The sequence below is a fragment of the Perognathus longimembris genome, chromosome 8, assembly GCF_023159225.1.
Source record: "Perognathus longimembris pacificus isolate PPM17 chromosome 8, ASM2315922v1, whole genome shotgun sequence".
Taxonomy (NCBI): domain Eukaryota; kingdom Metazoa; phylum Chordata; class Mammalia; order Rodentia; family Heteromyidae; genus Perognathus; species Perognathus longimembris.
Window position 1 is genome coordinate 14,907,178 of NC_063168.1, and position 14,809 is coordinate 14,921,986.

The 14,809-nt window shown below is 37.3% G+C and overlaps 1 non-coding gene across 1 annotated transcript; it reads left to right on the forward strand.

The window, feature by feature from the left end:
• The first annotated feature begins 8,727 nt into the window (after positions 1-8,727).
• On the forward strand, positions 8,728-8,831 carry LOC125356994. Its single transcript, XR_007212027.1, has one exon. It is a non-coding gene; the product is annotated as a U6 spliceosomal RNA (small nuclear RNA).
• Positions 8,832-14,809: the final 5,978 nt, after the last annotated feature.

Genomic DNA, 14,809 nt, shown 5'->3' on the forward strand with positions numbered 1-14,809 from the left:
GGATGAGGGTTATACTGGCTTCATAAAATGAGTCTGGTAGTGAACGTTCTCTTTCAATTTCATTGAAGAGTTTGAGAAATATTGGAGTGAGTTCTGTTTTGAAGGCCTTGTAGAATTCTGCGGTGAATCCGTCTGGACCTGGGCTTTTCTTGGATGGGAGATCATTTATTGCTGTTTCTATTTCAATACTGGATATGGGTCTGTTTAGAAGGTTTAAGTCTTCATAGTTGAGTTTGGGGGTATCAATTTTTTCTAGGAAATCATCCATTTCTTCCAAGTTCTCGAATTTGTTGGCATAAAGGTTTGCAAAATAGTCCCTTATTATTTTCTGAATTTCGGTTATTTCTGTGGTGATGCTACCTGTTTCATCTCTTATCTTGTTTATTTGAGTGTGCTGCCTTCGTTCTTTGGTCAGGTTTGCCAGGGGTCTGTCTATCTTGTTGATTTTTTCAAAGAACCAACTCTTTGTTTTGTTGATTCTTTCGATGGTTTTTTTAGTCTCTAATTGATTTAATTCTGATTTGATTCTAATTATTTGCTTCCGTCTATTGACTTGGGGTTTGGCTTGCTGTTCTCTCTCCAGAAAATTAAGGTGCTTTCTTAAATTACTGAGTTGCTGTTTCTCCAGTTTGTTGATGTATGTACTCAGAGATATAAATTTTCCTCTGAGTACTGCCTTTGCTGTGTCCCAAAGGAGCTGGTACTTTGTGTCCTCAACTTGGTTGAAGTCCATAAACATTTGAATTTCTGTTTTAATTTCTTCAATGATCCACTGATGGTTCAGCAGTGTGTTCTTTAGTCTCCATGAATTGTGGGATTTTCTGTGGTGGCTGAGTGAGTTGAGCTCTAATTTTATTCCATTGTGGTCTGAAAGAATGCAGGGAATGATTTTGATACTTCTGAATTTGTACAGATTTTCTTTGTGCCCTAAGATGTGATCTATTTTGGAGAATGTTCCGTGTGCTGCCGAAAAGAATGTGTATTCTGTCCTTGCTGGGTGGAATATTCTGTAGATGTCGATTAAGTCTAGTTGGTCTATGCAATTGTTTAGTTCTGTGGTTTCTTTGTTCAGTTTTTGGCGTGTTGATCTGTCCAGTGGTGATAGTGGAGTGTTAAAGTCCCCCACTATCATTGTGTTTGGGTCTATGAATGTTTTTAGAGCCAATAGTGTTTGTTTGATGAAGTTGGGTGCTCCTGCATTTGGTGTGTAGATATTTAGGATGGTTATTTCTTCCTGTTGGAGAGATCCTTTTACTAGTATGTAGTAACCTTCTTTGTCTCTTCTTACCTTTTTTAATTTGAAGTCAATTTTGTCTGATACTAGGATTGCAACTCCAGCCTGCTTATGGGGGCCATTTGCTTGATAGATTTGTTTCCAGCCTTTCACTTTTAGAAGATGTTTACTTTTGCTGGATAGATGTGTCTCTTGGAGGCAGCAGAAAGATGGATCTTGATTTTTGATCCAAGTTATGAGCCTATGTCGTTTGATTGGAGAATTAAGTCCATTAATGTTGACAGTTAGGATTGAGAGGTGATCGTTTGTTCTTTTCATTATCACTATCTTGTTTAAAGGTGTGTCTTCCCATTTCTTGATCTAGTGTTTACTAATTAGGGTTCATTTCTCTGTCTGTGTTGGGATCTTGATTATTTTCCCTGTAGAGTACATCTTTAAGGATTTTGTGTAAAGCTGGTTTGGTGGAGATATATTGTTTCAGTTTTTCCTTACTGTGGAAGACTTTTATTTGACCTTCGGCTATGAAGGAGAGTTTGGCTGGGTACAGAATTCTTGGTTGGTAGTTATTTTTATTTAGAGTTTGGTATACTTCATTCCAGGCTCTCCTTGCTTTCATGGTCTCTGCTGAGAAGTCTGGGGTAATTCTGATTGCTTTTCCTTTATATGTGATTGTTTTCTTTGCCCTAACAGCTTTGAGTATTTTTTCCTTGCACTCTGCTGAAGCTGTTTTGATCACAATGTGTCGGTGGGAAGTCCTATTCTGGTCAGGTCGATTTGGGGTTCTAAATGCTTCTTGTACCTGTATAGGCCTTTCCTTCTGGATGTTTGGGAAGTTCTCAGCTAGTATTCTGTTAAATAGGTTGCCTATCCCATTAACCTCTTTCTCCAAGTTTTCCTCAATACCTATTATCCTTAAATTGGGCTTCCTGATTGTGTCTTGAATCTCCTGTAGCGATCTGTTTTGTTGCTTGGACTGGATTTGTATTGATTTTTGATCTTTCTCCATAGAGTCTAAGGAATCTTCAGCTCCTGAGATTCGATCCTCTGCTTCAGTTAGTCGGGACTGTAGGCTAGCAACTTGATTTCGAATCTCTTTTCCTTCTGACTGGTCTTTCCTGATGATTTCCATGTCATTTCTTAGGTCCTGTATGGACTTCTTTACTTCATTAACTTCATTACTTTGGTTTTGAGTGTTGTCTCTCAAATCTTTAAGTTGGGTAGCTATCTTTTCATTTGACTCTTGAAGCTCACTTATCTTTCTATTTGTGGATGCCATGAAATTCTCCATTAATTTTTGCTTTGCCTCCTCACGCTCTAACATAATTGACTGAAGAGATTCAAACTTTTCATTTATCATGTTTATCAGTAAACTTTGTAGAGCATTTTGGGGGTTTTCTTCTATGTTTTTGATTGACTGCTCTGCTTCCTGCTTGTTTTGAGTGGGGGATAAGACTTCATTATTTGCCATCTTTCTTGTGTTTCTTCTGCCCATTTGAATTGGGAATGCCAGTCTACCAGCACCTGTGAGCACTGTTTAAGACCCAAAGCAGCCCTTACCAAGCACTGTTGTGTAAATCTTACAATTTCACAATTATATACAGATACCTTGTATACCTGTCTATAAAGTTAGATTTGGTGTTCCTAAAGAATACAATTTCAATATAACATCCGATCCTGGGCCCTGTATTCAGTAGTTACTTATTTACTGTTACAACCCTATATGCAATTCTTGTTTTTAAATTAAGTTCTTTTAGGACTGGTTTTCTCTATGAACCCCTTTGATTCACTCGTATTAAGCTGGGATACCCTCTATCCAATAACCAGGAGTCAATGGAACCTGGAGGTCCAGGCAGTAAGTCAGGCGGGTAAGTTGGAGGTAGTAAAGAGAATAGAGTAAAGTGTATTGGGGGGGGTGATTTTGGTTTAGTTTCAGTGACGTGGAAATGTGGAGAAGAGTAGAATCAGTAGAAAGAACATTGATAAAATGACAGACACTGGAGAGTTAGCAGAAAAGGGTGTAGGTGTTATTTATAGGAAAGTAATTTTTAAAGGAAGAGGACGCATCGAGAGAAATGAAGTAAAAATACTGGAAGACAGAAACACAAAACAGAGAAAAATTATTTAAAAAGGAAGCATAAGTAGATAAAAAGGAAAATAACAGAAAAAGAACAACCCAAACAAATAAACAAACACAAAAAAAAACTTGATAAAACAAACCAATAAAAATGGAAAACAAACAAAAAACAAACAAACCAAAAAAAAAAAAATAACCAGCCAATGATGTTTCAGGTGTGAAAAAATTAAAAAGAAAATTTAAAAGAAAAGTTTATAAAAAAAAAATGTTTGAAAAGAAAAAGAAACCAGTCTCTGATTTCCCTGCAATGGACTGCAGTCTATTTTCCTGATTGGCTGGTTTGACTTGATTTCAGTTGGCAAGGGGTGGTTCTGTTCTGACCTTCTCCCCTGTTGGTGCAATCGTGGGTCTCTGAGGTTCGCACAGCTTGCAGGCAGGCCTTGGGCGTCCTCTGTCGATGGGGACGTGAGCAGTCTCAGGAACTGTGGCTCCTCTGTCTGCTGTGGGGCCGCTGCCTTTGATGCCTGGTCTTGACTACGCTGTGACCACAGCAGGGTGGGGCGCCTCTGGGCTGTTTTGCTCCGCTGAGCGTTGCTTGCCTGAGGGAGGCGGCCTCTGTGGCATAGGTAGCTATGGAATACAGCTCCGTTTTGGGCTGGGAATTAGCTTCCTCTGTGATGGGACCGTTTAGCTGTCCCTGGAACTGTTTGTTCCTCCGTCTGTTGTTTCCGTGCCCCTGGTAGCTGCTCGCAGCTTTTGCTTTAAGTTTAGAAGTTCCGGCGGGCAGGGCGGGGCATCTCTGGCTAAGCCCCGGACTCGCCTCCCGCCAGGGCAGGGAGCGTTCTTCTGGGCTGGGCTGGTTCTCACTGATTCCGCCCCTCCTGCCCTTTTCAAAGATGGCTTTTTTGATCTCACTTTCCCCAGGCCCGCTTCAGTTCCAGTCTGGTCTGACCCTATGCCAGTGTCAAAGATGGCGCTTTGCTCTGGCGGTGGGGACAGGGATGCCTTCCAGAAGCTGGACTGTGGGCACAAGTGATGATAAATTTTGGGGGTACTCACGCTGTCTCTGCGATGTGAGGTCCTCCGTGTTCGGCTGCCGTCTGGAGTATTTAACACTTTAGCTGTGCGGAGTGCGGGGGCGGGGGGGGCTGTGCCCGGCACTGTGCCGGAGCCGGCGCTGGCGCGGCGCGGCGGCGGGACGCCGCTCGGAGCTGAATTATGTGTTTTCAGACCAGCAAAGTCGATTTTTCCTTCCTGTTCAGAATCCCTGTACTGTTAGAAATTACTTTGGCTGTCTTTCTCGGAGAAAGAGTTTCTATGAGGTGAGAAAGCTATGATATCGGAGGGAGCGCTGCAAGGGCTCAGCCACTCCTCCGCCGTCTTCTCTCTATTTTTTCCTTAGATTAAAGTTTTAAATCAGCTTAAGCAGAACATGAGAATCCTTTTTAACCTGCCTAAAGCCAGGAATAGATGTGAGGCTCAAGTGTTAGAATGCCAGCCTTGTGTAAGAAAGCTAAACAAAAGCTTGAAGCCCTGAGGTTAAGCCCTATTACTAACACACATACACGAACACACACAAAAACTTGCTAAATCTATTGCTAATTGCCTTTTTAAATTTAATTTTATTGTCAAGGTGACATAGAGAGGGCTCACAGTTACATACATAAGGTAGTGAGTACATTTCTTGTCAAACTTGTTACCTCCTCCTTCATTTTCTCCCACCTTCCCTCTGCCCCAATTCCACCCTGCCCCCTGTGAGTTGTACAGTTGGTTACAGCATATTGTCTTGTAAGTATTAATGTTCTATTGGTTCACCATTTATCCTTTGTCTCATCATTTTTATGTTTCTCTTCTCTTCCCTTATACAGATAAACGTATTTACAATTCCCAGGGTACCAAAATCAAATCTGATGACAACAGGGGATAAACTATAAGAAAGACAAATGAAAGAAAAGAGAAATAATTTCACATAGTACATTAAGAATAACAACAATGAAAAACCTCAATTCCATATTTTGAAGTTCATTTCACTTGGCATCATCTTATATGATCATATTTACATAGCTATTTAGCTATTGTGATCTTCTTCTAGGACTATCCTAGACATATACTATTACCAATGAAGGAAAATATACAGTCTGCTAGCAGGGATGTGGCCAAAAGAGAACACTACTACACTGTGGGTGGGAGTGTAGATTTTTTCAACCACTCTGGAAAGCAGTATGGAGGTTCCTCAAAAGGCTAAACATAGAGCTCCACTATGATCCAGAAACTCCACTTCTGGGAATTTACCCAAAGGCTCACAACAAGGCCATACTAAAGCTATCAACACAAACATGTTTGTTGCAGCATTATTTACCACAGCTAAAATAAAGTACCAGCCCAGATGCCCCTCAGTAGATGAATGGATCAAGAAAATGTGGTATATATAAACACTGGAATCCTATGCTTCAACCAGAAAGAATGACATTACTGCGTTCATAAGAAAAATGGGAAGACTTGGAAAAAAATCATAATAAATGAAGTTAGCCAGCACCAAGTGATTTTTAGCAAGAGTTCCAAGACCATTCTATGGGAAAATAATAGACTTTTCAATAGATTGGGCTAGTACAGCTGAATAGCTTAGTGCTAAAGAATGGAATTAGCAACTCTAATTCAAAACATATTAAAGATTATCTCAAAATTAATCAGTTACTTAAGACATAAAACCGTGGGAAGAATACTTTTGTGACCATAGTTTTGCAACATATGTTTAGGTATAATGTAAAAAGCATAGGCAACAAGAAAAATTTACAGATGAGATTCATCAAAAAATAGGTTTTGTATATCAAAAGATTTTATCAGGAGAGGGAAAAGGCAATCTAAAAAATTCTAAAAACTGTGCATATCATATATCTGATAAGAATCTATTATCCAGACTATACACAGAACTTTCACAACCCCAGCACAACATCTGCATTGTAAAAAATGAACCAGAAGCTCTAATATATATTCATGTAAAGAAGATGTACAAATAGCAAAAGATAAGTGAAAGTACTTGACATGATTAGTCATTATGGAAATGCAAATTTAAAACACGATGAAGTTCCATTTTTAAATATTAAGATGACAGTAATGTAAAGAAAAATAAAACAAAAGAAAATGCCAAATGTTGGCAAGGATATGGAGCACAGTGACTATCATATATTTCTATAGAAATGTGAATTGTCCCAGCCACTTTAGAAAGTAGATAGTATTCCTTCAAAAACTTTGTTTCAAGTAATACATGATCTTGTAATTTCACCTCTGCAAATACACCTGAAAGAACTGAAAAGAGGAACTCAAATCAACATGTATACTATGTATGTATGACTATTCATAGAAGCCTTAATAATTACAGTGAAAAAATTGAGAGTTCAAATAGCCAACTAAAGGTGAATACATATGCAAAATGTGGAATATATACACACAACAGAATGTTATTCATCTATGAAAATAAGTGAAATATATACATATACATACATATATGTATATGCATACATATGTACACTATATATGTGTATATATACACACACATACATACATATATAATCCACACGGATATACCTCTAATCTTTAGGCTAAGTGTAAGAATCCAGAAAATGTTCCCATATGTATTACTCTATTTATATGAATTGTTTGGAAGACATAAAACAATAGAGAAAGAACAAAGTTCAGTTATTTCCAAGAGTTTGAGAGAAATGGATAAAGGCTTTTATTTTAGAGTAATAAAAATATATTGGAACTCTTTAGAGTTGGTGTTTGCCATACATGTTAAATGTAACAAATGATTGTGGCTAATTTTATGTGAACTGAGTCTAATCTCAGTAAATTTTTATTCTTTTTTTTTTTTTTGGCCAGTCCTGGGCCTTGGACTCAGGGCCGGAGCACCGTCCCTGGCTTCTTCCCGCTCAAGGCTAGCACTCTGCCACTTGAGCCACAGCGCCACTTCTGGCCGTTTTCTGTATATGTGGTGCTGGGGAATCGAACCTAGGGCCTCGTGTATCCGAGGCAGGCACTCTTGCCACTAGGCTATATCCCCAGCCCCCTCAGTAAATTTTTGAGTGAAATTATAGTTTCGGTCAAAGAGGTGCAGATCCTGGATGCTATTCTGAATAGGACAATCACAGGGAATTAAAATAAAAATCTCTTTCTTACCCATTAGCTACAAATAAAGATCTCCAGGTTTCTAACCATATACAGGATCTCAAAGATGTCTCAAAGCTTAAAGTGAAATGCACAATAACTACAGAGATGAAGAAACCCCAACAAAGAGTTACATATAAAATGTAGGAGAAGCACAGAAAAATACCACATCTAGTATTTCATCTTTAAACTTTTAGAAAGATAAAAGCAGAAATCCTAAACAGACAGTTGGGGTGTAGGGAGATATATACAGAACAACAACACTGAGAATATAAACCAACTTTATGACAGAAAAAATGAAAGTCAAAAGACCATAGATGACATCTTGGAGATGCTAAAAAAAATAAAACTGTCAACCTAAATTTTTTTATTGACCAAAGATCCTTTAAAACCGAATACAGAATAAAGACATTTTCAGGCAATCAAAAATGGAGAGAACTTGTCAGCAGTTGAACTATACTATAAGAAATGTGAAAAAGATGTTTTTCAGTTTGGAAGGAAAAACACTAAGTAGGATATCATGTACAAATTAAATGTACAATAATCACCCAAAGGATGCGGAAGTGGAAATATACACTTACAAGTTCTTGTATTGCATATAAAATGACACAATAGTAATTCAAGAGAGAATATCATGAATTAAGAATGTATACTATAATCCCTAGAGTTACTATTTAAAAAACTTAAGAAGCAGCCATGTGCTAGTGTCTCACACCTGTAATCCTAGCTCCTCAGGAGGCTGAGATCGTAGGATTAGCCTGGGCAGAAAAGTCTCCATAACACTCTTATCTCCAATTAACCACTCAAAAACAGGAAGTGGCACCGTGGCTCAGAGTGGTAGAGCACTAGCTAGCATTGAGCAAAAAGAAGCTCAGGGGTAGCCCCTAGGCCCTGAGTTCAAGCACAACAACAACACCAAATAAAAGTAAGAACAGGTAAAAAGCAATAAAGCGAAGAGATTCAATTAATTACAAAGATTGGAAAACAACTTACAGTAACACTCAAACAACAAACAGGCAAAGTGATATGATTGTGTACCTCAGCCATCAGTAATTATAAAAATAGCACTTTGCGTGTATGTAATAACTAAATACTTCAGTTAAAAAGGAGAAATTTTGGCTAGTTCAAAAGCACGGGCCAAGGAGATATCCTTTAGATAAAATTAAAAGAAAGAAAAAGATTTGATGAGCAGCAGTAGCCACATTATGCAACAGTTTAGATTTTAAGACAATGAATATTATTATAGATAAGAAGAGTGCTCACTTCCGCAGCACACATCCTAAAATTGGAACGATACAGAGATTGGCATGGCTCCTACACAAGGAGGACACACAAATTCGTGAAGTCTTCCATATTTTTAAAGGGCGAACCAATACAACTGTGGTACTCACAAGACAATATGTTGGAAATTAACTGTACAACTTGTGGGAGAGGACGAGTGATGGGAGGGAAGGTGGGAGAAAAATGAGGGACGGGTAGCAAGTTTGACAAGGAATGTACTCACTACCTACGTATGTAACTATAACCCCTCTGTACATCACCTTGACAATAAAATTAAATTTAAAAAAAGAGATATGAAAGTTTTCACAGTGATAAAAGGGACTAATTCCCTAAGAAGATTCACAAATACTAAGATGCAGGCGCAAAGTAAAGGGATTCAACAGATGGAGCAAACATTATAGCTCAAGGAAGGAATAAACAAATCTGTGATTATGATAGAGATCTCAGTATTTGCCTCTAAATAGAGAATGAAGGAAACAAAAGATGGATATAGTATGGATTCAGAAGAATTGAACTATGTAGCCAACATGACCTAATTGACATAATAAGAGAACACTTCTCAAATTCACAAGATATATTAAATAAAATTCACTATGAGCTGAGTCATAAAGCAAGTCTCAATAGAGTGCAGAAGATGAAAATAAATATGTACTCTGGCTACAAAAACAATTAAATTAGAAACTGAAAATAAAAATGTATCTGGGAAAACCATTTATCTAGAACTTAGAATAATTTAAAATACTTCATAGGTCAAAGTAAAATCACAAGGGAAATTAGAATGAATTGGATGACAATGAAAATATGCTATTTCAGCTTAAGGGAGTTGCTGTAAAAGAATCCACAAATGTGTGTTCATCGCAGCACAATTTGTCATAGCTAGAATCTGGAACCAACCCAGATGCCCCTCAGTAGACGAATGGATCAGGAAAATGTGGTACATATACACAATGGAATTTTATGCCTCTATCAGAAAGAATGACATTGTTCCATTTGTAAGGAAATGGAAGGACTTGGAAAAAGTTATACTAAGTGAAGTGAGCCAGACCCAAAGAAACATGGACTCTATGGTCTCTCTTATTGGGAATAATTAGTACAGGTTTAGGCAAGTCATAGCAGAGCATCACAAGGCCCAATAGCTATACCCTTATGAACACATAAGATGATGCTAAGTGAAATGAACTCCATGTTATGGAGACAATTGTTATATCACAGTTGTAACTACTTTCAACGTCCTATGTGTATCTGTAGCTTCTATTATTGATGATGTTCTTGTATCACATTCCTGTGGTTGTACCTACACTATCTCTGTAATCTTATCTGAGTATATTGGAAACCGTGTTTACTGGTATTGGAAGTAGGAAATTCAAAGGGAATACCAAATTTGAGAGACACAGGGTAAAAAAAGAGAAACAACTACAAAAGCAATACTTGCAAAACTGTTTGGTGTAAGTGAACTGAACACCTCCGGGGGGGGGGGGAGGAACGAAAAGGGGGGGGTACGACGGACAAGGTAACAAACAGTACAAGAAATGTATCCAACACCTAACGTATGAAACTGTAACCTCTCTGTACATCAGTTTGATAATAAACATTTGGGAAAAAAAGAAATAAGAAATATTTGGTGGTGTAGGATGTAGCTCTGTGAAGAGGACTTTCCCAGCTTGCAAAAGGTCTGAAGTTTGAACCCCAGCACTGCAGAAATGGCGTATGCATATTAATTTATATATTTATCACCAGAATGTAGAGGAAAGTAAAAAGAAGAAATGTTTTCAAATCAACACTATGTTTATGGTTTGATCTAAGCAGCAAAGAGCAAAGCTTTTAGGTGAAAATAAATGACTATGATAAAAGCAGAAACCAAGTGAAAGGAAATAGATAAAAGAAAACAACAATAAAATAGTATTTGTTTTTTTCAAATCAGATAGATGGCTAAGTAAACAACAGATCAAAACCCTTGAAATGAAAACCCTTAAAAATGAAAGATGGCACAACATCATAAAGATTATATTTTTTATATAAATAAGGGAATACTCTGAATAATTTTCACCAATAAATTCAAGAGTTTAAATGGATTAGAGTCTCATGAAAAAAGATATAACCTATCAGTTTGGAAATAAGAAGATTTAAAAACTCTTAAGTCTGGAAACAAAATCAAATTTGTAATTAAAATATTTCACAAAGTTCTAGTCTAGGGTACATTTCAGGGACCATTTTTGAAAATGTCAGTCTTCAGTTCTTTCAGAAATAGATGGAGAAATCCCAGTATTGAAATCTAGAATGAATCTAAATCAACACCAGACAATAAAAAAGTTACTAACCAACATCCCTTGTTTACATAAATATAAAAATTTAAAACAAAAATTGGCAAATTAAATCCCAGGAATATATAAAATGTTTGATAGCTTCTGGCTCAGCATGATTTGCCCCAGAAATATTAAAGCAGGTAGAGACAGGTAGAGGTTCCATAAATTATTGGTGAGAATAGGTGTGTGTGTGTGCACAAATATGTATATCTATCTATCTATCTATCCAATGTGGTTGGACACACACAAACACACACACACACGTATATGCACACATATATCCTATGTTCCAGGAATTTCATTCCTAAATATATATCCAATGCAAATGAATACATGTTTGTTCCATATCAGTAAGTAGCTGTGCCACACTGAATGTGTTACGAAACAGTACTAAGCAAAATATAATGGGCAAGATATATGTCTTATCTTATTTATAAAAATTTCATAATTGTATTAGAAATGAGCATGGTAAATTAGTAGTTAGTGCAGGAAGTTCAGGTGCTGAGGGAGATTTGATGCATTCTATTTCTTGATGTGAATGGTAGTTATGAAAGGAGGGTTTACTCTAAGTTACTCATTACACTTTGCACTTTGATTTTTGCATTTGTGTTATATTCCAATAAAGAAGTTAAAACATGCCACTAGATCAAAAATTAGTGTCCTATTTTAGTGAGTACATTTTGATTCTGATATATAATTTCAGAGCACCATTACTTCCCTATCCTTTAATTGAAGCAATAAATTTAATTTTAATGAGAATTATGAAAATTCCATAAAAGCATATATCAAACTTCAAGCAAATGAACAGCAAATACTCTTGACAGTGGCTACTTTGATGGAGAAAGAACCCTGCAGTAATGGCAATTCTGAGCTTAGCAATAATGGCTTCCCTAGAAGTGATCATATAAACTAGAGCAAAACTCAGGTCTGCTGGTTTTACATTATTAGCCTGACTGGTTTATCATTGTTTCATTCTTCTGAAAGCTAAAAAAAAATCATTCTTGTGGGGAAATGGCTCTTTCCCAAGTGACTGGCTTCTAAATCATGGTCCATTCATTTATATATGCTGATTTCCCCCTTAAAGTCTGCAAGTCTGAATATTGCGAGGAGAAAATTTTTACATTTACATTGCCTAATATGAAGCTTATTAAACTTTGTGCCTTTGGCATTGCCCTTGACATTTTAGAAACATTTTTCTGATTTGGGGCACTAATGCAATAAATCCAGAACTCTTTTGATTTTTCTATGATTAAGTCACGAATCAGATTTCTCCCCCTGAGGGTTCCCATTGATTTTCTCAATCTCATATGTGATTTTACTTACCATGATTTTCTTAGGATGAATTTGTATCAACCAATAGAACTGCCTTTTACACTGATTATTTCTAAAAAGGAGGAGGAAGGCAGTCAATGTGGAGGAATATGCCCCTCCCTCCCGTATACCATGAATTAAGGAGGACAGATAAGACAAAGCTGCTCCCTCAGCAGAACTGTAACTCATGTAGCATCCGAGCATGAAGTGGCATTCTCAGATTCACAACTGTGCTTATTCTGTAGAAAAGAATGTACCATGGTAGAGACAGTGGTAATGGAGTGATGGAAGATTGATAGTTGGTTGATTCAATACAGAAGAGTCCACCAAGTTGCTTGCAATGTCAGCCAACAGTACTATTGGGTGCTGAAGGGTCATGTATTTGAATATATAGTGTGTGTGGATTGGCTAGAGCTTCCATAACAAAGTGCCACAGAGTCAATTCTTCAAACAGCAGCAAAGCATTATCTCATGGTTCTCTAAGGCTAGAAGTACAAGATCAAGACGTGGACAGAGATGATTCTCCCCGTGGCCTGAAGTAGCCACTTTTCTCTGGACCTTCACATGATGCGAACTCCTATTTCTAGCTTCCCTAGCTCCAAGAGATAATCACATTCTGAGGAGCTGGGGAATACGACGACCTGTAATTTCCTTGTAAAAATATACTAGCATTCCAGTTGAATTTTGTAACTATGTTCATTAAAAGCTTGGTAAATTTATGAAATATCAGTTACTAAAGTGCTGCTTTGTCACTTTCTCCTTAGCTCAGTTATATTATCACACATGCTAATGTGGGAGCATATTAGAAATTAATGATCCTTGTAGTCAAAGTGAATAGATTGAACTCATCCTATTTTCCATCAAATCTGTTCTTTCTTCAGCACACTCTGTCTCTCTGTCTCTTTGAACAGCAGCACCAGTTAACTGGCCCTTACTCTTCCAAACTGTGAAGTGTGACTTCTCCTCTTCTCTTTGTATACAGTAAAATGAACTCAGGCATGTCAAACTTACTGTGATTTTGATATGTATCCTTTCCTGCTTTAATTTCCTCATTTAAAAACCATGGGTAATAACCCTTTCCTAGAGTTTTTGCTGGAGCCATGCACACTGTAAGACTTTGCTTTTTTAGTCATTGGAGGCAGAACTCTGAACTTTAAAAGACTCAAATGAAGAATACTATGTAATTGAGAGTCAGTAGCCTACCACATGATAAAGGAACACTTTATGCCAGATCAAAATCTGGAAATTCTATGTGTTGGGGCCATGTGGAAAACATGATCTCCACAAAACATACAACCTATTTCAATTCATTGGGTTCAGGCTGGGACACTTTCATGATCTATGTACTGCCTTAGTACTACTAACTTACCATTTTTTAATATTTAGCCAGATGTGTTTCTATATGCCTACAATCTCAGCTATTTGGGAGGCACAGATAGGGCAGATTGAAGTTCTAGCTCAGTCTTGGCAAAACGTTAGTCAGATCTTATCTTAACTAACAAGCTGGGTGTGATGGTTCTGTGATTCCAGGAAGGCAGAAGGCATAAGTAAGAGAACTGCCCTCTGAGGTTAGCTCCAGGTGAAGTATGAGACCAAACCCAGAAGAAATGATATCTAAAGCACCAGAGGACTTGGTATGTGTGGCTCAAATGGCAGAGTGCCTGCCTAGCAAGTATGAGACCCTGAGTATAGCCCTAGAATAGCATAGATAAATAAATAAATAAGTCAATAAATAAAATTCTTAATAGTTGAACATTTTGCACTGATTCCATAAAGTAGGTAGTCTATTCAGCCTTTTTGGTTTATTGTAAATGCTATGTTCTCAAATGTTCAATTTTAATTTTCAGAAGACAAGATAACACAGTTTTTAGCAAATATTTTAGTCTTCTTATTTCCCAATCTTTTCCCTTAGAGTATTAAACATAGGCTCAGAATTTTCATTATCCACATGTTATAGTCAAACAACTTAGGGCTTGAAGAAATGAATTGAGCTGCCAGGGTTTCCTAGCATTATTTATGACAAAAGCTGGGTCAGGCAATGCCTGACTTCAGCATCCATTACATAAAGGTCTTCTTCATTTCTTCTCCAAAGTGTTGCAGATGGAATCCCCAGGGTTCCTGTTGAATGCTCTGGTCTTATTAACTTGCCAGAGATTCCTGTAGTTCCTTTTTTAGCTCATTCTCCAGGAACCCTGCTTCAAATTGACACCCAGCACTGCTGACTCATCTTTTGTCTACAGCTCCATCTATTTGGTCCTCAGGTCATTTACTCATAATTGCCTAGTTCCCTCTTATCTGATAATTGCAGTTTATTTTTTTCTCCCCTAAGTGATTTACCCTGAGCTTGCATTTTTAACAAAGTCATCTCAGGTTAATTTTGAGAGAATTCCAATGCAATTTCATTTTTCCCCCTCCCTCGATTATGATTCTGATCTATAGCTA